General features: G+C 43.8%; 1 non-coding gene and 1 pseudogene across 1 annotated transcript; one reads left to right on the forward strand and one right to left on the reverse strand.

Moving 5' to 3' along the window:
* Positions 1-591: 591 nt before the first annotated feature.
* The window catches only part of LOC111980852 (ankyrin-2-like), a 371,288-nt pseudogene continuing 349,461 nt past the window's right edge, over positions 592-22,418 (forward strand).
* On the reverse strand, positions 21,005-21,078 carry trnat-ugu (transfer RNA threonine (anticodon UGU)). The gene has a single exon. It is a non-coding gene; the product is annotated as a tRNA-Thr (tRNA).

A 22,418-nucleotide genomic window follows, 5' to 3' on the forward strand; every position in this document is an offset into this window, starting at 1 on the left:
ATACATCTTTCAATAATAGCATAGCGCATGCAGGTTTAGGAGCGTTTTTTGGTTTATATTCTAGCTCTTTCTTRGAGACTGCAGTATACCAATAATGCTGTTAGTCTCAAAATGTATTGATTTGGATSAAAGGTCAGCGCAAGTGAATCATATTTGTTGCATTAATGTGCAGTAAGCTCTATGTGCTGTTTCATTGATGAAGAAAGCACACGTWTGTTTTCCTGGTCACAGATGTCAATTCAACGTCTATTCCACGTTGGTTCAACTAACYGCATTGAAATTAAGTGGAAACAACGTCATGGTAACGGKGAATCACCGTGTGTGTTCCCAGTGGGTTGCTTGTTTTTGATTTGTTTTGTTTACATAAAACATTTGCCCTGATGCAACTGCATAAAATAATATCAAGGATTGATTTGTGTATTGCACGTCCATACAGAGCAAGCTGAATATAATTTTGAAATATGTCACAGCTTGTAGTCCAACAATTCTCACTCACTGACATCAGAACTGTGCGTGCACGAGCGTTGTAGCCTCTTCAGAGACACAGGAGAACAGCAATTGAAAGAGAGAAGGAGAGAGGGAGCAAGGGAGAGGGACAGAAACAAAACAAAAACAGACCATCTCTGACAAAATAGCGGCAGTGGCTGGAGAGGCAGAGATGTGCTGCTGCAGCACGCGCACATAAACACAAACACACAACACTCACACTTCGGGAAACGTCATTCTGGACTGGCACTGACTCCACGCAACAAGCAAACACAGCCACAGGACGTATTGGGGGTCGTATCTAGATTGTGAGGCCAGGCAGAAACCCGTGTGTTCGGTCTGGAACGTTGACAGTGCAGCCACGGTCTCCACCGCTGCGCTGGGACCGAATGGTAAAGAGACCCGGGAAAAGTGACAGCGCGAACGGGTTGTGAATGAGACTGGATCATGGCTGCTTCTCCAATCCCAATCACTCCAGTATCGATGGAAGGATCGACACCGTCGCCCACTGCGAATGAAGCGCCCACCACWGCTCATCAGGTGGGTTGGATACATTTACTATCGACTTGGCTCTACATTGTAGTGTACTTTGTGAATTTCTATTAGTATGGACGTTGCAACCTACTGGGAAAATACGTCAGTCAGTTCAACGTCTAGTTTTGATTTACATTTAGTTGAGCTGTCAACTATTGTGAATTCACCGTAAAATTTCACTTATTTAGGATTTAGGTGAAAATGTAGGTTAAAAAAATACAAATGCCCTTGATAACTTTATGCAAATCCAATGAGTTTTCCACTTGATTCAACATCACCGCATAGATGTTTTTGGTTGAAATAACGTGGAAACAACGTTGATTCAACCAGTTTTTTCCAGTGGGAAGTAATCTAGCCTATGCATTTCATTGAAAATTCATCACATCCAAAACAGACAGATTAACGATCCAAAATGCATGCTTTCTAAGGACAGTGTGCATTGTTGTTTACAGTTGACTTTACAGTTGATATTTGGACAGTGAATTTGTTTATGCCTCAGTCTATTATAAACAGGGTGGTTTGAGCACTGAATGCTGATTGGCTGAGAGCGTGGTATATCAGACCATATACCACGGGTATGAMMAAACATGTATTTTTACCGCTCTAATTACGTTGGTAACCCGTTWATAATAGCAATAAGGTACCTCAGGGGTTTGTGGTATATTGGCCATGTACCACACCCCCTCGGGCCTTATTGCTTAAATAAACAGGTGTGTTGTCATGTTAAAGTCACTGGTTTTAAAGATGGGCTGCTGGCATTTTYCCATGATGTCCTGTAGCCGTTATTTTGCTGAGTGAGAGCGATGCATGAATGTCAAGCCTAAAGCTTATCACGCTAGCCCTTGCTATTTCATGCAAACCAATTGGCATTGACTCTTATTTGCATCTCCTCTTTAGATGTAGCCTATAATAACAACCTTTTTTCTTTTGCACGGCAGTCACCGGTTTTGCAACTAGGTAGCCCAGCACATTGTAGAGCCTGTGTTTCTGCTCTCGAGCACAACACATTCGTAACATATTGTACAAATTGGATTCACAACATATCATACGAAATGGATGGTGTAGTACACAATTGGATGATGTAGTACACAACAAGGATCCCCATTAGCTGTTGCGAAAGCCGCAGCTACTCATCCTGGGGTCCACACAGAACATGAAACATGACATAATACAGAACATTAATAGACATGAACAGCTCAAGGACAGAACTACATACATTTAAAAACGGCACACATACTGTAGCCTACATATCAATGCATACATACAAACTATTTAGGTCAAATAGGGGAGAGGCGTTGTGCTGTGAGGTGTTGCTTTATCTGTTTCTTTTAAACCAGGTTTGCTGTTCATTTCAGCAATATGAGATGAAAGGTTCCAAGCAATAACGGCTCTATATAATACTGTATGCTTTTTTGAATTTGTTCTGGATTTGGGGACTGTGGAAAGACCCCTGGTGTCTGATGGGGTAAGTGTGTGTGTCAGAGCTGTGAGCACCACTTTCAAAACTCCTGGCTGAAATTATATAGAAGTTCTGGAGCATGTGAATGTTTACGTGCCTGCTAAATTGGGGCGGTTGTGTTAAAGCAGYCATGGCATGAAAAATTGATGTCACTTTCCATGTGAGGAAGAGTTTTGTGCCGAGGGCTGGGCGGGTTTTAGTTGTCTTTTGACATTGTCTGCTATGTAGAACAACACTAAAAAAAGAAAGACTCAAAACACCATGCTTGTGTAATAAAACCATGAAAAGTTTTGCATCTAAGCTGAGATCTGGTGTTTGGAGGGTGTTTTGAATGTAAACCCAATGTAAATGTTTTAATACTCAGAATGTGGTTTAAAATATAAAGTATTCTAAAACACCCAAAGTGGTTCTTCAACCTGAATATTGGTGTCCTTAAGAGATTGTTGTGAAAATACTTTTGGGGTTTTCAAATGCATGGAAAAGGCAGCATCAAAACATAAAAACGGTGTTTCTCATACAATCAATGGTTTATAAATGCAAAAGGTTTATAGCCTAAATATTGATTGATGATAAGGGCCAATGGAGAATATTATTTTTTGGAATTCCACCTTTATTTCTTCAATGCTTTATTTAGACAGATTAGAAACAGGAGGGGCAGTAAGATGGTACATTTCATTGGAATTTTAAATAAATAAAGTGTCAATAAAGTGTCAAAATATTTTTCAATATTTATTAATGTAAATCCTTTCAATGATTTGTTAATTTAATTTCAAAATAATGTAAGAATAAATTCAACTTAATATGTTGCTCAAAATGTACAGTTGAAGTCGAAAGTTTACATACACTTAGGTTGGAGTCAGTAAAAATATTTTTTTCTAACTGCACCCACAAAATTTCTGTATTAACAAACTAATCGTTTTGCAAGTCGTTGTACATCTACTTCGTGCATGACACAAGTAATTTTTCCAACAATTGTTTACAGGCAGATTATTTAATTTATAATTCACTGTATCACAATTCCAGTGGTCAGAAGTTTACATACACTATGTGACTGTGCCTTTAAAACAGCTTGGAAAATCCAGAAAATTGGCCGATTGGCTAATTGACATAATTGAGTCAATTGAGGTGTACCTGTGATGTATTTCAAGGCCTACCCTCAAACATCAGTGCCTCTTTGCTTGACATCATGGGAAAATCAAAATAAATCAGCCAAGACCTCATAAAAAAATTGTAACTCCACAAGTCTGGTTCATCCTGGAGCAATTTCCAAATGCCTAAAGGTACCATGTTCATCTGTACAACACAAATAGTACACAAGTATAAACACCATGGGACCACGCACCGTCATACCGCTCAGCAAGAGACAGAGTTCTGTCTCCTGAGATGAACGTACTTTGGTGCGAAAATGCAAATCAATCCCAGAAACAACCGCAAAGGACCTTGTGAAGATGCTGGGGAAACAGGTACAAAAGTATCTATGTCCACATTAAAAACCAGTCCTATATCGACATAACCTGAAGACCGCTCAGCAAGGAAGAAGCCACTGCTCCAAAACCACCATAAAAAGCCAGACTACGGTTTTCAACTGCACATGGGACAAAGATCATACTTTTTGGAGAAATGTCCTGTCTGACGAAACAAAAATAGAAACTGTTTGCCATAATGACCATCGTTATGTTGGAGGAAAAAGGGGGAGGTCTTACAAGCGAGAATACCATCCCAACCATGAAGCACGGGGTGCAGCATCATGTTGTGGGTGCTTGCTGCAGGAGGGACTGGTGCACTTCACAAAATAGATGGCCTCATGAGCAGAAAAATTATATGGATATATTGAAGCAACATCTCATACATAAGTTAAAGCTGGTCGCAAATGGGTCTTCCAATGGACAATGACCCCAAGCATACTTCCAAAGTTTGTGGCAAAATGCTAAGGACAACGAAGTCAAAGGTACTGGAGTGGCCATCACAAACCGCCTGACCTCAATCCCATAGAAACTTTGTGGGCAGAACTGAAAAAGCGTGTGTGAGCAAGGAGGCCTACAAACCTGACTCAGTTACTCCAGGTCTGTCAGGAGGAATGGCCAAATTCACCCAATTTATTGTGGAAGCTTGTGGAAGGCTACCGATACATTTGACCCAAGTTAAACAATTTAAAGGCAATGCTACCAAATACTAATTGAGTGGATGTAAACTTCTGACCCACTGGGAATGTGACAAAAGAAATAAAAGCTGAAATAAATCATTSTCTCTACTACTATTCTGACATTTCACATTCTTAAAATAAAGTGGTGATCCTAACTGACCTACGACATGGAATGTTTACTAGGAATAAATGTCAGAAATTGTGATAAACTGAGTTTAAACATATTTGGCTAAGGTGTATGTAAACATCCGACTTCAACTGTAAGTATCTTTCATGATAATCAAAGAGAGTGAAAATTGAGTGATTGAACTCATTGTAAGTCTTTGGTTTTAATCACCTTGCATTTCATATCTTGCCACATGACTCTGTTTTTAGAGGATTGTGGGTAATTCATTTTTAGACTTTTTGATTCTTTCACACAATGCTGTATACATGTTTGAAGAAAGAAATATATATTTCTATATTAGTATTAAGTCCAGTGAGACATGAGGTGTAATGGATCATGATGAACGCATATCTAAACCGTCAGGCGAATTGACGTTCAGTGAGGACAGCACCCATTCCCACGTGACTTTGAACTGAAGAAGCAAGTGCAGAATTCTGAGTTCTTGCAGTTCAACCTCGGTTAGTGCTGGTGGTTTGAACACTGTCCTTGACAATACCTGCTAAAACTGTATAAAATGAAAAATGATCAACTACATAAACCAATGTTAACCATTAAGACACCAGACAAAGGGATCTAATTCTGCACCAAACAGGACTCAATCAGTCCCTGGCAAGGTGTTGCACAACTCTTGATTAAGCCGTGTTACAACACACCATGTCATGTTTCAAAACATCTCAGGATGATGTGTTTCAGCACTCCAGCAAAGTTAAGGTTTCGTCTCCTTTAAGTTGGTGGTGGCTCAATTGCCACTAGTTTTGGTGTGACTAAGCACTTCATTTTAACAGCGGATATTTTAAAGGTACTTTATTGTTAAATGACATGCATGACAACAATAAAAACAAAACAAGCCCATTTATCGATCCGACTATTAAATCACAATTTCAGTTCAGTGGGCCTGTATTCTATCTAATGAAATTCACAACGAAACTCTTGGCTTTCCATGTACAAGCTAATTGCTGCTTATAGGTGTGGTTATTGAAGATAGTTTAAAAATAGGATATTGYGTACAAACATGACACAAAATCACTAAAGATTAAGCATCTCTGTGTTCTATCGTTAGGTCTGTGTGAGGCTGCATGCTACATAGCACAGTTTGSTGCTGGTGCYCACAGAGAGAGAGAGAGATGAAGAGAGCTGGCACAGTGTCATCCAGGGGACATGCACAGTTGTCCAGCACCATGGTAGCAGATTGTTTGGCAAAGCAGTCTCTCGAGAATATGGCACACACACAAGCACACACGCACATGGACACATGCACGTCCATACACTCACAACCACACACATGCACCATACATGCAAACATACACAAACATTTACACACACATGTACATATACACACACTCACAATCACACACACACTCAAACCACACACAGTTAGAGGGCCCATACAAGTGAAACACACCACACACACACACATCACACACAGCACACACACACACACACACAACACACACACACACACACAGCACACACACACACCACACAACACACACACACACAGCACTCAACACATGCACTCACACTTTAAATCACTGCCATACTATCTGCTTCATTCATTTCAGAAATGACTAGTATGCCTACAGGGCAGCATCTTCTGTGGGCTTTGGCCCCAAAGTGACAGAGCCTATAGTTCAACCCATGTAGAAATACCATAAACCTGTTGTTATTACTGTATTGTAATGGGTATACCTACACTCAGGTTCCCTATGGCATGGTGTTTAACATTATGAATAGGATGTCTGACAGGCGATGGGGAGGGCGGAAGTGTGAGGTAAAAGGCAGTTTTATCACCAGATCTGGTCCTGTTGAGGACATCTGCCCCTCTTTCCTGTCAGTTATGGTCAGATTGTGACAAAATCAGTACTGGCAATGGAAACGGTGACGTGTGTGTGGTGTGTGTGTGTGTGTGTGTGTGTGTGTGTGTGTGTGTGTGTGTGTGTGTGTGTGTGGTGTGTGTGTGTGTGTGTGTGTGTGTGTGTGTGTGTGTGTGCGTTCATGTGTGATGCATGTGTGTGTTTGTGAGAGAGCGGACAGAAGAAGAGACTTTGAGAGAGAAAAAGGCAAAGAAAAGAAAAGAAAGAAAAAGGGAAAGAAAGAGTCAAGGGTGAGGGGGCGAGAGCAACATAGATGTCTTCTGATGAGTGTGATGATATTGTATTAGTAATGCTGGATCAGTTATTGTAGAAAACAAGACAGTTGTTTTGCAGAGGTCGCCATAGCAGCCGATCTGATTCTATTTCCTCAGTCGTTAATTGACAAATAGAGATTGATGAGGAGAATAAGGAGGAGGAAGAGAAAGGCCTTAATGATTGATAAGGAGGGCCGGAGAGAAAGGAGAGAGAAGTGATGGAGGAGGGGAAGGAGAGCGAGAGTCCAGTAAAGGCCATAGCCTGCGCCTGAATCTGACAATAGGATTCATCTCAATGACTTTTGTAACGATGTCATTGAAATCTCTGAGTCGATTTCGGCTTTTAGCAGAAAGCAGATCCCACCACCAGTTACCTGCTGCCACCAGGGATACAAGAGAACAGCATGGTCTCTATGTCCCATCTCCACAGTCTCTACCCATGACATCCACATAGTCTGCCATGTGAAAAAGAAATACAACTCCTGATTTTATATTTCTCCCCATGAATCACGATGTAATAAATACATAACCGGGAATAAGCTATGGAACATTAGCTGTATTTGCATGAAATCCATTTGCCCAAAACTCAACTGAGAGAACAGTAAATAGCATCGGTGTTTCACTCCCTCATCCTCATTGGGAAATCGATATATGCCATAACCTAATTTAGATCATAGACATTCTCTTTCAAGTTTCAAGATTTATTGTCACGTGTACAAGTACAGTGATTTTTTTTWATTTCTTGTTAGCTCTTTTCCCATCAATGCAGTAATCAATATCAGTAGTACATTTACGATTAAATAAAGTAAAGTAGAAAAGAAACACGAGAAATAGAGAAAGGTTATGTGCTGATTTTATGTGAGTGTGTGTGCGTGGCGTCAGTATGAATGTGTCTTGTGCGTGTGCATAGTCCGTGTAGCCATTTTGTTAGATATTTAGCAGTCTTATGGCTTGGGGATAGAAGTTGTTCAGAAGCCTATTGGTGTTAGACTCCGGAACCGCTTGCCGCGCGGAAGCAGAGAACAGTCTATGGCTTGGSTGGCTGGAGTCTTTCACAACTTTCTGCGCCTTCCTTTCACACGCCTGATATAGAGGTCCTGGATGGCAGGGAGCTATGTCCCAGTGATGTACTGGGCTGTCCGCACCCCTCTCTGTAGCGCCTTGCGATCGAGGGCGGTGCAGTTGCCATACCAAGCAGTGATGCAGCACGTCAAGATGCTCTCAATGGTGCAGCTGTAGAACCCTTTGAGAATTTGAAGGCCCATGCCAAACCTTTTCAACCTCCTGAGGGGGAAGAGGTGCTGTCGCGCATTCTTTATGACTGTGCGAGTGGACAATTTTAAGTTCTTAGTGATTTGGACACAGAGGATCTTGAAGCTCTCGACCCGCTCCACTGCAGCCCCGTTGATGTGGGCGTGATCGCCCCCCCCCCATTTCCTGTAGTCCACGATCAGGTCCTTGGTCTTATTGACGTTGAGGGATAGGTTGTTTTCCTGGAACCACACTGCCAGGTCACTGACCTCCTGTAGGCTGTCTCATCTTTGACGGTGATCAGGTCTACCACCATCATGTCATCAGCAAACTTGATGATGGTGTTGGAGTCTTGCGTGGCCACACAGTCGTGGGTGAACATGGAGTACAGGAGGGGACTAAGCACACCCCCCCTGAGGGGCCCCCATGTTGAGGGTCAGCGTGGCAGAGGTGATGTTGCCTACCCTCACCACCTGCKGTCAGCCCGTCAGGAAGTCCGGGATCCGGTTGCRGTGGAAGGTGCTCAGTCCCAGGATCCCAWGCTTGATGACGAGCTTGGAGGGGACTATGGTGTTGAATGCTGAATGCTGAGCTGTAGTCAATAAACAGCATTCTCACATAGGTAATTCCTCTTATCTAAGTGGGTGAGGACAGTGTGGAGTGCAATTGAAATTGCGTAGTGAATGGATCTGTTGGGGTGGTATCCAAATTGGAGTGGGTCTAGGGTGTCTGAGATGATGGAGTTGATGTGTGCCATAACCAGCYTTTCAAAGCACTTCATGATTACAGATGTGAGTGCTACAGGGCGGTAGCCATTGTGGCAGGTAGCCATTGAGTTTTTGGGACAGGAATGATGGTGATCAGCTTGAGACATGTGGGGATTACAGACTGGGACAAAGAGAGGTTGAAAATGAACGTGAATATGCCTACCAGCTGTTCTGCACATGCTCTGAGAACATGCCCTGGAATACTGTCCGTCCCAGTAGCCTTGCGAGTGTTGACCTGATTAAAAATCTTACTTCACGACGGCCTCGGAGAGAGCAAGATCACCCAGTCGTCTGTGGTGACAAGGGCCCTCATGCATGGCTCGGTGTTGTTTTTGTTGAAGCGTACATACAAATGCATTGAGTTTGTCTGGTAGAGAGGCATCATTGGGCACTGCTGGTTCTTCCTTTGTAATCCGTAATGGACTGGAGCCTCTGCCACATGCGGCTGGCGTTGGATMCTGTGTAATAGGATTCCATCTTGTTCCTATATTGTCCTTTTGCTTGTTTGATGGCTCTGCGGATGTCGTAGCAGGACTTCTTGTACTTGTTCGTGTCGTCGGCCGTAGCCTCGGGGTTGGCTGTGTATGGTAGCCCTGTCCTTTAGCTTAGTGCCAACCTCGGTGTTAATCCAGGGCTTTTGATTGGTGAAACAGTGAACCTTCACTGTTGGCACAGCATCGTGATGCATTTCTTAATGAAGCCGCTGATGGAGGTGGTTACCTCATCAATGCTATCAGTGGAGTCTCAGAACATATGCCAGTCAGCGCTAGCAAAGCAGTCCTGTAGCATAGCCTCCGATTTTGAGGACTATTTCTCTACGGAGTGCGTCACAGGTACTTCCTGTTTGAGCTTCTGCTTGTAGACAGGAAGCAGGAGTATAGAGTCATGATCTTATATGCCGAAGGGGGGACGAGGGAGGGCCTTGTATGCTTGCTTGTGGGTAGAGTAACAGTGGTCTAGGACTTTATCGCCTGTAGTGGCAAAGGAGACGTGTTGATGGAAGTTGGGCATCACGTGTCTTATTGACGCAGAATTAAAATCACCGGCAACCAAACAAACAGCCTGCGGGTGCATGGTTTCCTGCTGGGTTATAGCCTCATACAGTTTGTTAAGTGSCAGCTTGTTGTTTTTCTTGTCCTGAGGTGGAATATATACAGCAGTCACGATAACAGCTGAATGATCTCTCGGGAGGGTCAGCATTTGACCATCAGGTATTACAAGACAGGTGAAMCATTTGAGTTAGCACACCATTTGCTGTTGGTGAAGAGGCCTACCCCTCCCYCTCTCGGATTTCCCTGAATCCAATGTCCTGTCCGCTCGGTGAATGGAGAATCCACTGAGTTGGATAGCCATGTTTCAGAACAGCAGATATTGCATTTACGAGAGTCTCGTTGATCCGCGATCGGAGGTCATCCATATTATTATCAAGTGACAAGAATGGAGGGTCAATAGAATGGAGGGAAGAGGTGGATGKTTTTCCYTTTGCCTTAATCTCACCAGGACTCCCCCCTCCTGCCTCTTTTTCACCTTTGTKTCGTCTTGGGTAGCCGGAAAATTGGGTCGGAATTACACAAAGAGCCTAGGGCTCTTAGATCAGAGCTAGGGTCAATACCCTTTCAATTCCTGTCAGTTGAATTGAACATAATATTTTTATAAGACAAATGGAATTGACCTTATTCCAGATAGGGTCAAGCCCAATAATGATCAGAATAACTACTTTGTCAGAGTATTTAGCATAGAATTAGGAATTAGAATAATAGCATCTCTATGGTATTGTAAATAAGAATCTGGTCTTAACTGACTTGCCTAATTAAATAAAGGTTAATAAAAATAATAATAAAATAAATGGTATGGAGCCTATTAATGTGGTATAGACAGAAGAACAGTGCTGTTGTGTGTCAGGTTGACTTAGTAAATCCACTTTGTCCTGCTCCTTTCTCTCTCTCTCTCTCTCGCTCTCTCGCTCGCTCTCTCTCTGTGTGCCCTGGAGACATTTTGCAAAGTCATGCTTCCCTCTGCAGTTGGCATTGGTCTGCCCGCCATTACGTCCACCGTGAAACCACAAAGGGCATAAGGAGTCTGAGGCTATGTGTACACGTGTGTGTTTGTGTGGGTATGAAAGAGATTGTGTGGTCAGTAATCTAACGGTTTGTGTGTATGTGTTCACAGTGGACCCCAAACCAATGCTATGTGTGTGGGTTTATGTGTCTATATTTGTGTGTATATTTTCTTAGTGTGTGTGTGGTCACAGTTTCTGATTTTGAGTCACGTTGTTATCTGTGTTTTTGGTCTCCAGGTCGCCTAATGCAGCGTATCCAAGGAGACGTGAGAGAGAGTGCGTCATATGCTGCGTGTTTTGCCCCTATTTCGGGAGGTTTCTAGTGAGTTTAGACTCAGGTTAAAGTTCTTTGCTAAAGGGTGTAGTCTCTCTACTGCAGCAGAAGCTCTGCATGCGTCCGTCCTCCTGTCTCACCAATCTGAAGATATGACTAAGCATTTTATTCTGACTTTAGCAGTTGCCAAGGCTCAAGACGATGTATGGTGCACATGCACGACACAGTAATAAGATGCTTGTTACATTCTGCACACATTTTGTCTTAGTTGTCAGCTTTGCGGTGTCATCCCAATTGGAATCCTGGCTATAAATCATCGGATGCAGGGGTGTCAAACCTATTCAACGGAGGGCCGAGTGTCTGCAGGGCTCTGGTTAATCCTTTCAGTTAAGACCTAGTCAACCAGGTGAGAGGAGTTCCTTACTAAGACCTAGACAACCAGGTGAGGGGAGTTCCTTACTGAGACCTAGACAACCAGGTGAGGGGAGTTCCTTACTGAGACCTAGACAACCAGGTGAGGGGAGTTCCTTATATAAGACCTAGACAACCAGGTGAGGGAGTTCCTTATGAGCCTAGACAACCAGGTGAGGGGAGTTCCTTATTAAGACCTAGACAACCAGGTGAGGGGAGTTCCTTATTAAAGACTAGACACCAGGAGAGAGGGAGTTCCTTACTGAGACCTAGACAACCAGGTGAGGGGAGTTCCTTATTAAGACCTAGACAACCAGGTGAGGGGAGTTCCTTACGAGACTAGACACAGGTGAGAGGAGTTCCTTACTGAGACCTAGTCAACCAGGTGAGGGGAGTTCCTTACTGAGGACCTAGACAACCAGGTGAGAGGAGTTCCTTACTGAGACCTAGACAACCAGGTGGAGGAGTTCCTTACTGAGACTAGACAACCAGGTGAGGGGAGTTTCCTTACTAAGACCTAGACAACCAGGAGAAGGGAGTTCTTTACTAAGACCTAGACAACCAGAGAGAGGAGTTCCTTACTGAGACCTAGACAACCAGGTGAGGGGAGTTCCTTACTAAGACCTAGACAACCAGGTGAGAGGAGTTCCTTACTGAGACCTAGACAACCAAGGTGAGGGGAGTTCCTTACTAAGACCTAGACAACCAGGAGAGAGGAGTTCCTTCCGAGACCTAGACAACCAGGTGAGAGGAGTTCCTTATTAAGACCTAGACAACCAGGTGGAGGAGTTTCCTTATTAAGACCTAGACAACCAGTGAGAGGAGTTCCTTACTGAGACCTAGACAACCAGGTGAGAGGAGTTCCTTACTAAGACCTAGACAACCAGGTGAGAGGAGTTCCTTACTGAGACCTAGACAACCAGGGTGAGAGGAGTTCCTTACTAAGACCTAGACAACCAGGTGAGAGGAGTTCTTATTAAGACCTAGACAACCAGGTGAGAGGAGTTCCTATTAAGACCTAGACAACCAGGAGAGAGGAGTTCTTACTAAGACCTAGCAACCAGGTTGAGAGGAGTTCCTTACTAAGACCTAGACAACCAGGTGAGAGGAGTTCCTTACTGAGACTAGACAACAGGTGAGAGGAGTTCCTTACTGAGACCTAGACAACCAGGTGAGAGGAGTTCCTTACTAAGACCTAGACAACCAGGTGAGAGGAGTTCCTTACTGAGACCTAGACAACCAGGTGGGGGAGTTCTTACCGAGACCTAGACAACAGGTGAGGGGAGTTCCTTACGGACCTAGACAACCCAGGTGAGGGGAGTTCCTTACTAAGACCTAGACAACCAGGTGAGAGGAGTTTCCTTACTAAGACCTAGACAACCAGGTGAGAGGAGTTCCTTACCAAGACCTAGACAACCAGGTGAGAGGAGTTCCTTACCGGAGACCTAGACAACCAGGTGAGGGGAGTTCCTTACTAAGACCTAGACAACCAGGTGAGAGGAGTTCCTTACCGGAGACCTAGACAACCAGGTGAGAGGAGTTTCTTACCGAGACTAGACAACCGGTGAGGGGAGTTCCTTACTAAGACCTAGACAACCAGGTGAGAGGAGTTCCTTATTAAGACCTAGACAACCAGGAGAGAGGAGTTCCTTACTGAGACCTAGACACCAGGTGAGAGGAGTTCCTTACTGAGACCTAGTCAACCAGGTGAGGGGAGTTCCTTACTAAGACCTAGACAACCAGGTGAGAGGAGTTCCTTATTAAGACCTAGACAACCAGGTGAGAGGAGTTCCTTATTAAGACCTAGACAACCAGGTGAGAGGAGTTCCTTATTAAGACCTAAACAACCAGGAGAGAGGAGTTCTTACTAAGACCTAGACAACCAGGTGAGAGGAGTTCCTTATTAAGACCTAGACAACCAGGAGAGAGGAGTTCCTTACTAAGACCTAGACAACCAGGTGAGAGGAGTTCTTATTAGAACGTAGACAACCAGGAGAGAGGTTCTTATTAAGACCTAGACAACCAGGAGAGAGGAGGTTCCTTATTAAGACCTAGACAACCAGGTGAGGGGAGTTCCTTACTAAGACCTAGACAACAGGTGAGAGGAGTTCCTTACTGAGACCTAGACAACCAGGTGAGAGGAGTTCCTTACTGAGACCTAGACAACCAGGAGAGAGGAGTTCCTTATTAAGAACCTAGACAACCAGGTGAGGGGAGTTCCTTACTAAGACCTAGACAACCAGGTGAGAGGAGTTCCTTACTAAGACCTAGACAACCAGGAAGAGGAGTTCCTTACTAAGACCTAGACAACCAGGTGAGGGAGTTCCTTACTGAGACCTAGACAACCAGGAGAGAGGAGTTCCTTACTGAGACCTAGAACAACCAGGTGAGAGGAGTTCCTTACTGAGACCTAGACAACCAGGTGAGAGGAGTTCCTTATTAATCAGGGACCTTAATTCATCAATCAAGTGCAAGGGTGGAGCAAAATCCTGCAGACACTCGGCTCTCCGTGAATGAGTTTTACACATGTTCTAATGTATAGCAAAAATGCTTGGTTTTCCTTGACCTGTGACATCATATTAATTGCCTCTAGATCCTCTAAAATGGGAATAGCCTAAAAGTTACAGAGGTGTAGCAAACAGTACCATAGCGTTTTGTCACCAAAGCCCCATATCTACTACCACTGTGACCTGTACGCTCTCGTTGGCTGGCCCTCGCTTCATACTCGCCGCCAAACCCACTGGCTCCAGGTCATCTACAAGTCTCTGCTAGGTAAAGCCCCGCCTTATCTCAGCTCACTGGTCACCATAGCAGCACCCACCCGTAGCACATGCGCTCCAGCAGGTATATCTCACTGGTCACCCCCAAAGCCAATTCTTCCTTTGGCCGCCTTTCCTTCCAGTTCTCTGCTGCCAATGACTGGAACGAACTGCAAAAATCACTGAAGCTGGAGACTCATATCTCCCTCACTAGCTTTAAGCACCAGCTGTCAGAGCAGCTCACAGATCACTGCACCTGTACATAGCCCATCTGTAAATAGCCCATCCAACTACCTCATCCCCATACTGTATTTATTTATTTGTCTTGCTCCTTCTGCACCCCAGTATCTCTACTTGCACATTCATCTTCTGCACATCTACCATTCCAGTGTTTTACTTGCTATATTGTAATTACTTCGCCACCATGGCTTATTTATTGCCTTACCTCCCTTATCCTACATAATTTGCACACACAGTATATAGACTTTTTCTACTGTATTATTGACTGTATGTTTGTTWATTCCATGTGTAACTCTGTGTTGTTGTATGTGTCGAACTGCTTTGCTTTATCTTGGCCAGGTCGCAGTTGTAAATGAGAACTTGTTCTCAACTAGCCTACCTGGTTAAATAAAGGTGAMATAAAATGTAAAAAAATAAATAGGCTGTGACAGGTTTGATGGAGACAGTTGTCTGCATATCAGTTCTGAGTGTTAAGAGTACTCAGCTTCACACGTCTCATAGGGCGTGAGGGTGTTGTTGCTACTATAGCCCTGGTTATGAACACACAGTGAGAGATGCCCATTCACAGTCTTAGGAAGCAATTAACCCTGTTTCCAATACCGTTGAGCTGATGGTGGGTACTTATTCATTCAACTATTCATTCATTCATCTGTTCATTCATTCCCTCCTCCTCTTTTTCTCTCCCTCTCTCAATCTCTCACTCTCGCCATCCCTTTCTCTATCCATCTCTCACTCTCTCCACCTCTCACTCTCACTCTCTCCCTAGGACTTTGGGACTCTTATTCTAGGACGTGACCAATTGTCTATTAGGTGTGAAATAAGTGTCACGCCCTGACTTTAGAGAGTCTTTTTTATGTCTCTTTTTGGTTTGGTCAGGGTGTGATTTGGGTGGGAATTCTATGTCCTTTACTTCTATTATTTTGTGTTTCCATGTTTTGGCCCGGGTATGGTTCTCAATCAGGGACAGCTGTCTATCGTTGTCTCTGATTGGGAACCATACTTAGGTAGCCCTTTTTCCCGCCTTTCAGTGTGGGTAGTTATCTTTGTTAGTGGCACTTAGCCCTGTAAGCTTCACGGTTGTTTTCTTCGTTTCTTGTTTTGTTGGCGTCATTTTCTAAAATAAAATGAATATGTACGCTCACCACGCTGCACCTTGGTCTTCTTCCAGCATCGGCCGTGACAATAAGCATGATGACTCTGAGGGAAAGACCAAAGAGAGAGCGGTGGAGAGAAACCGAAGAGAGAAACCAAAGAGAGAGCGGAAGAGGGAAACCAAAGAGAGAGCGGAAGAGGGAAACCAAAGAGAGAGCGGAAGACGGAAACCAAAGAGAGAGCGGAAGAGGGAAACCAAAGAGAGAGCGGAAGAGGGAAACCAAAGAGAGAGCGGAAGGGAAACCAAAGAGAGAGCGAGAGCGGAAACCAAAGAGAGCGAAGCGGAAAACCAGAAAGAGAGAGCGGAAGAGAGAAACCAACAGTGTCAGTAAGAACAACAGCATAGTCATGCTATTTGTAGTTGGGGCTTCAAAGGCCCCCAAAGCAACATCCAGGACCTCTGGCTCCAAAGGCCCCCAAAGCAACATCCAGGACCTCTGGCTCCAAAGGCCCCCACAAGCAACATCCAGGACCTCTGGCTCCAAAGGCCCCCAAAAGCAACACTCAGGACCTCTGGCTCCAAAGCCCCCAAAGCAACATCCAGGACCTCTGGCTCCAAAGGCCCCCAAAGGAACATCTAGGACCTCTGGCTCCAAAGGACCCCAAAGCAACATCCAGGACCTCTGTCTCCAAAGGCCCCCAAAGGAACATCTAGGACCTCTGGCTCCAAAGGCCACCAAAGAAACATTTAGGACCTCTGGCACAAATATGCTATTTGAAACTGATTTTGAAGCCTATATCTTTTAGGTAGCAGAAAGACTGGACCAAAGTAAAACATCTGAGCGATGAATGAAAATAATCAAATAACAATGTCCCTTGACACAGTACTGTACAGTATAGTACAGAATAGTACAGTAGACTATGATGAACCCCAGGTCAGACCACGGGATGAAGGGCTGTGGGATGAAGAGGATGATTATGTTGATGACCGTTAGGGGTGAAGGTGAAGTCTTGTTGGCTTCTTCTATGAGGCACATTCGCTAGATCGCTATCTACATAGCTCCTTAACCCTGTTCTCCCACTCATGTATTCCCAAACTAGCAGACCTGTAAAAGTGGGTGGTAGGCTAATCGCTAATAGCATATTTGTATTGGTGTGGGATCAAAGTGGCTATGTAACCCACCCTCGAGGCACAGTGTTTCAAACATATCTTACATTTGTAGCATGCCTTCGCTCTGCCCCCTCTTGAGAGCTGATGGATGGTGTGTGTGTGTGCCTGTGTGTGTGCCTGTGTGTGCGCGTGTGTACGTGGAGTATGTTAAGTGGAGTTCAATGTAACGGAATGCGCTAACAGTGATCGATAGCATCTAGTGGGAACCGGAGGGCCTTGCTGCGCGCTTGTGCGTGTGTATGTGTGTGCGTGTGCTCACTGTGTGTGCGTATGTGGCTCGTTGCCTGAATGGCTGTCTGTGTGAAGTGGCCCCTGTGAAGACCCCTAGGGGACAAAGACAGTGCTTGTGTTTATGGCTGAGAGGCGTGCCCACCGGGGGTTTATGGCTGAGAGGCGTGCCCACCGGGGGTTTATGGCTGAGAGGCGTGCCCACCGGGGGTTTGTCTCTTTCCCAATAAAATACAATCAGGCGTTTGATCGGATGTTTTTTTTATTTTTTTAAGCCTCTCCAGGTTTTTTGTTTGGCCTCGAAGACATTTTTCTGGGGCTTTCTGGACGGCTGACAGCTTGGGTTTGACCACCAGTGTCGGGTGTTTCTAGACTCTCATAGAGTGGCAGAGGACAAGTCTGGAGTGGAAGAGGGCTTTACTGAGCAGCTCTGTCTTTGGTCAGTCAGTCAGTCAGTCTCCTAGTCCCTCTAAACCTACTCAGAGTTAAATAATTCGATTTAGCTGGTTTGGTTTAGTTTTAGGATTACAGGCATCAAGTGCTCTTTGTGATGATTGTCTACGTTAATGGAATAAAAGCAGTTTTCGTTTAACGTCATATCGTAGTGTGTGTGTGCCTAAACACAAAGCAAATGTTTTAAAGAAGTTGTGCAAAAGTATGAGCCTCTCAGTAATCAAACACTTCACAATAAGCCTTGAAGTCTGTAAGTTAAAGAAGTAAATCTTAGTGATTATAGCTAGGGCTGGGTGATTTGGCTTAAAACTCATATATCCATTTTTTTCAAACTTATGGGCAATTCAGGAAATGCACTACCTGTCAAAAGTTTTATAACACCTCATTCAAGGGTTTTTCTTTATTTGTACTATTTTCTACAATGTAGAATAATAGTGAAGAAMTCAAAACTCTGAAATAACACATATGGAATCATGTAGTAACCAAAAAAGTATTAAACAAATCTAAATAGATTTTATATTTGAGATTCTTCAAATAGCCACCCTTTGACTTGTTAACAGCTTTGCACACGCTTGGCATTCTCTCAACCAGCTTCACCTGGAATGCTTTTCTAACAGTCTTGAAGGAGTTCCCACATATGCTGAGCACTTGTTGGCTGATTTTTCTTCACTCTGTGGTGTGACTCATCCCAAACCATATGTTTTTAAATAAATAAGCTTTGTTGTACAATTAAACATCAAATACACTGCATTTAAACAGTCAGAAAAAATCTAATTCAGAGCTTGTGTAATGATACCTAGGCTACATATAGGCCTTCCACAACCATAAGCCCCACTAATAATTACATTATTTTATCAAAATAATTGTACCTGTTTTTTTTTGCAGTAATCACTGGTCTGGCTTTCAGGTCTGTCTATATAAAATATTTTTGTTGTTGCAAATTTAACCAGAACCATGCATAATGCAGATTCACTAATAATGTAGCAATCTCTCAAGCACAAGCCCATGTGCCAATGAGTAGCCAGCTAATATTTATATTTCAAGTTTAGCCAACTTGGATCTAGGTGTAATTATTTCAAAAGCTCTGAATTCAGTTAACAAGACAAAACAGTTGAATTGTTATGAACACACCCTTCTGTCTGTCTCCAACTATTTGAACAACATGCTAGTCCGTCCATTTTGTTCAAATGTTGAAATCAAGTGACTTACCTTATTTCTCAGAATGAGAACGAGTTGCCAATTCCTATATATAATTATTTCATGCTTATTGCAACATTTATAAAACACAGACTAAACAGATGGTACAACCATCTTTATTTGACTAAAATGCTGCTAGCGATGTGTGGTACCGTAATGCGTGTTCGACAAACTGAGCGTTCATTTTTCAGAATGAATGTTCATTGGTACATCTGTTTTAGTAGTGTCTGCTCTGGTCGAAATCTGAGGTGTTAAGACATTAACAGAGTATGGTTCAACAGGTTATCTTCCCCTCTAGTAACAGTAAAATAATGTATCCATGTGTTTCAGTGTACATATGACCGATTCTGTTGGACCAAACCTCAAATGCAAATAGCGAGTTGAAACCGTTTGTCAGAGAGGAAGAAATGATCTATCTTTGTTGTTGTGAGTGGTAGGGAGGTGGACTTGGGAGCAAGAGGCAATGCGAGAGGTTTCACTCTCTTCAAAATCTGTCCAAAAATAAGCCCAATGCATTTCTATGCGCTTAATTTGAACCTAAACTTGTCTTCCCGCCTTTGCAATAACGACTCCCATTGTTAGGGCGGAGACATGAGCGTCTCGTCATTATATACAGATCTCTGGTGTAAATGGAAGGTGCGCAACACAGGAGCGAACGAGGCGAGACGACAAAGATAACATGAGAACAAGCGGACATAAACTCTCATAAAAACGACAAACATCGCGCAAATAAATTCATTCGAATTAATTCGATATATCGCCCAGGCCCAATTATAGCCGCTAACACTGTAATTAGTATTACAATAGTTCAAAGTAGCTCAAAGACGGCATGCTTTGCATCGGTTAATCTGAACAACAATATGCATCAAACAGCCCGTGTCAGTGCAGCAGCTAAATTACACCTCTCTTATCAAGTGGCCTGCAGAAATCTGAGGGGTCAGTGGGAAGTGGTAATCTATCTCTGTTTCCTATACTATGCTCTTTAGGGGGTCTGGGGAGAACAGACAGCAGATAGTCAAGGCTTAAGGTCGTGGGTACAATAGACTTTATCAGGTCAGAATTGTATCAAGTAGTGTGTACTAGCAAATATATCCTAACACTCATACGACTCTGTTTTGGATCCACAGCAGCACGTTTGACTCCATAAGTTGTAGGGAACATTAGGATGAATATGTTTTGATCTTCTTTCCAATGCTAATCAGCTGAGAGGAACCCATTGACAGCAACATGTGAGAAAATTGAGGAAATCAACAATAAAACAAACCCAAAGTTCCCTATAATGAATAGTTTGATCGCCCAGAAATGCCACGAGCTGTGATAGCTGGCTAGTGTCCTTATCACAACAGACTCCACTAAGTGGGGTTGATCTATGAATTTGTGAAGTGCGTGTTGGCAAAACAGAAGTGGTTTTGTGTATCTGAGTGTGTGCACAGTATCAGTGCTAGAACTTCCTTGGCATCACTCACAGGTCATACTCACAGGTCATACCCACAAGCCTGCTCTTAGCTCTACCAGTCCTTGATGACCCACACCAGACACCAGAGCTCTTTGGCTGCTTTTAAACATATTGTTTTGAGTCGCCAAATAAACCATACAACTAGATGTCAATGAACAGTTTAGAAAAGTCTCCTCCAGTTTATTTAGTTTTGATCGGAGATCTCAAGTACAGACTGCATTTCCATTACATTGTCCATGGTCTCCTGCTGCAGTACAACTCATCTATCCAAACCTGTTCAGCTGACCGTCCCGATCACAGGTACACAGCTTGCCTTTCTGTCTTTGAATATCAACAATGCCACACACGCGCAGGAAAGCACACACCCCTCCCTGTATCAAGGCGTTATTTACRACCCTCCTCCTGGATATCAGCGAGGGGTAATGGCCGCGTGGCGGACCTTGAAGTGAAGGTTAAGGGCCTGAGTGGGAACCGCCAGTGTTTTTGAGCATCTATTATAAGAGGTTGACTGGAGCATCCAGGGATCCATACACACCTGATGAGATGCCTGTCCTGTCTCTGATTGGTTAGCACTAGGCTGTGCACACGACACAGAAGCTGGTCAATCCAGGGTACTCCTGTAGTCGTTTTTCATATGACGTCTTCCATTTTAGTCATTTAGCAGACACTCTTATCCAGAGCGACTTACAGTAAGTAGTGAGTGCACACATTTTCATACTTTTTTTGTACTCGTCCCACGTGGGAATTGAACCCACAACCCTGGTGTTACAAGCTCCGTGCTCTACCAACTGAGCCACACGGGACCACTCCCCAGTTCTTATTCTAATTAACCTCCTGGAGCACATTCATTACACTCACGCATGCGTACATAAATACGTACTTGAGCACACACAAACACGAACAAACACACACACAAAACCCACCTCAAACACACACTCTTATTCTCTTCATTCTCTGATGAAGTGGTAGTCGGATGCCAGACCTGGAGATTGGCCGAGGTGACTGGTAGCATGCTCTGTGTGTGCTGACGAGATTACTTGGCAGAAAACTTGGACATTTCTGTGCACTTAATGCATAAAATCACCTCTCTGAGGATTTGAAAGTGAATTCTCCATTGTTTCAGTGGAATGCAGGGATTAATGTCCGATGGCTCCACAGTTAAAAATAGATTTTTCAGAACTTGGTGATATAATGCTCTGTCTGTCTCTGTGTGTGTGTGTGTGTGTGTGTGTGTGTGTGTGTGTGTGTGTGTGTGTGTGTGGTGTGTGTGTGTGTGTGTGTGTGTGTGTGTGTGTGTGTGTGTGTGTGTGTGTGTGTGTGTGCGTGCGTGCGTGCGTGCGTGCGTGCGTGCGTGCGTGCGTGCGTTGCGTGCGTGCGTGCGTGCGTGCGTGCGTGCGTGCGTGCGTGCGTGCGTGCGTGCGTGCGTGCGTGCGTGCGTGCGTGCGTGCGTGCGCGTGTGTTATGTGCACTTTCGTCCGTGCATCTTTGTGTGTAGAGTTGTTGACTAAGACTGAAGCCCAGTGTTTCCCAACACTGTCTTTTGTGTGTACGACTTCATGAATCTATCTTGGCTTAGCTACTGTAGGTTTGTGTGACACACCACAGCTTTACATCTTAATAGCTGCTTTTCAGCGTTGTGATTCTGAAGTCTCCTTTGAGGGAAACGGGCTTTGAGGCTTTTCAGATGAAAGTTAATGCTGGTTCTTTGCCCCTGATAGGTAGGCACGTTGGCATAATGTTGTCGTAGTGAGAATAAGATGCTAAGACCTCTGGTAGTGTCCCTAGTACTCATATATTCTTCTTATAACAATGGTTTAGCCTATATCTTTGTTGGGGAATCCTATGGTTTAGGGAGTAGGCTAAAGGAATTCATTATTTTGTTGGGGATTTACTTATAATTCTCAATCCAGTTTGATTCATAACTGTTCACATTCAGGCCAGCTGAGCTTTCCTACACACACTTAATACAAATTGAATTCAAAATCTATGCCATTTAGCAGACTACTGTGGTGGAGATCCATTAGCAGACTGGGGCACTGGGGAAGTGCTGATAAAGCTACCCCCAGAAAGAGTCACTGTTTCTGGGTAAGACTCAGTGAGTCTACTCCTGGTGAGTAGTCACTGACTGGATACAATGAACTGCA

Source organism: Salvelinus sp. IW2-2015, linkage group LG3 (assembly GCF_002910315.2).
Source record: "Salvelinus sp. IW2-2015 linkage group LG3, ASM291031v2, whole genome shotgun sequence".
Classification (NCBI taxonomy): Eukaryota; Metazoa; Chordata; class Actinopteri; order Salmoniformes; family Salmonidae; genus Salvelinus; species Salvelinus sp. IW2-2015.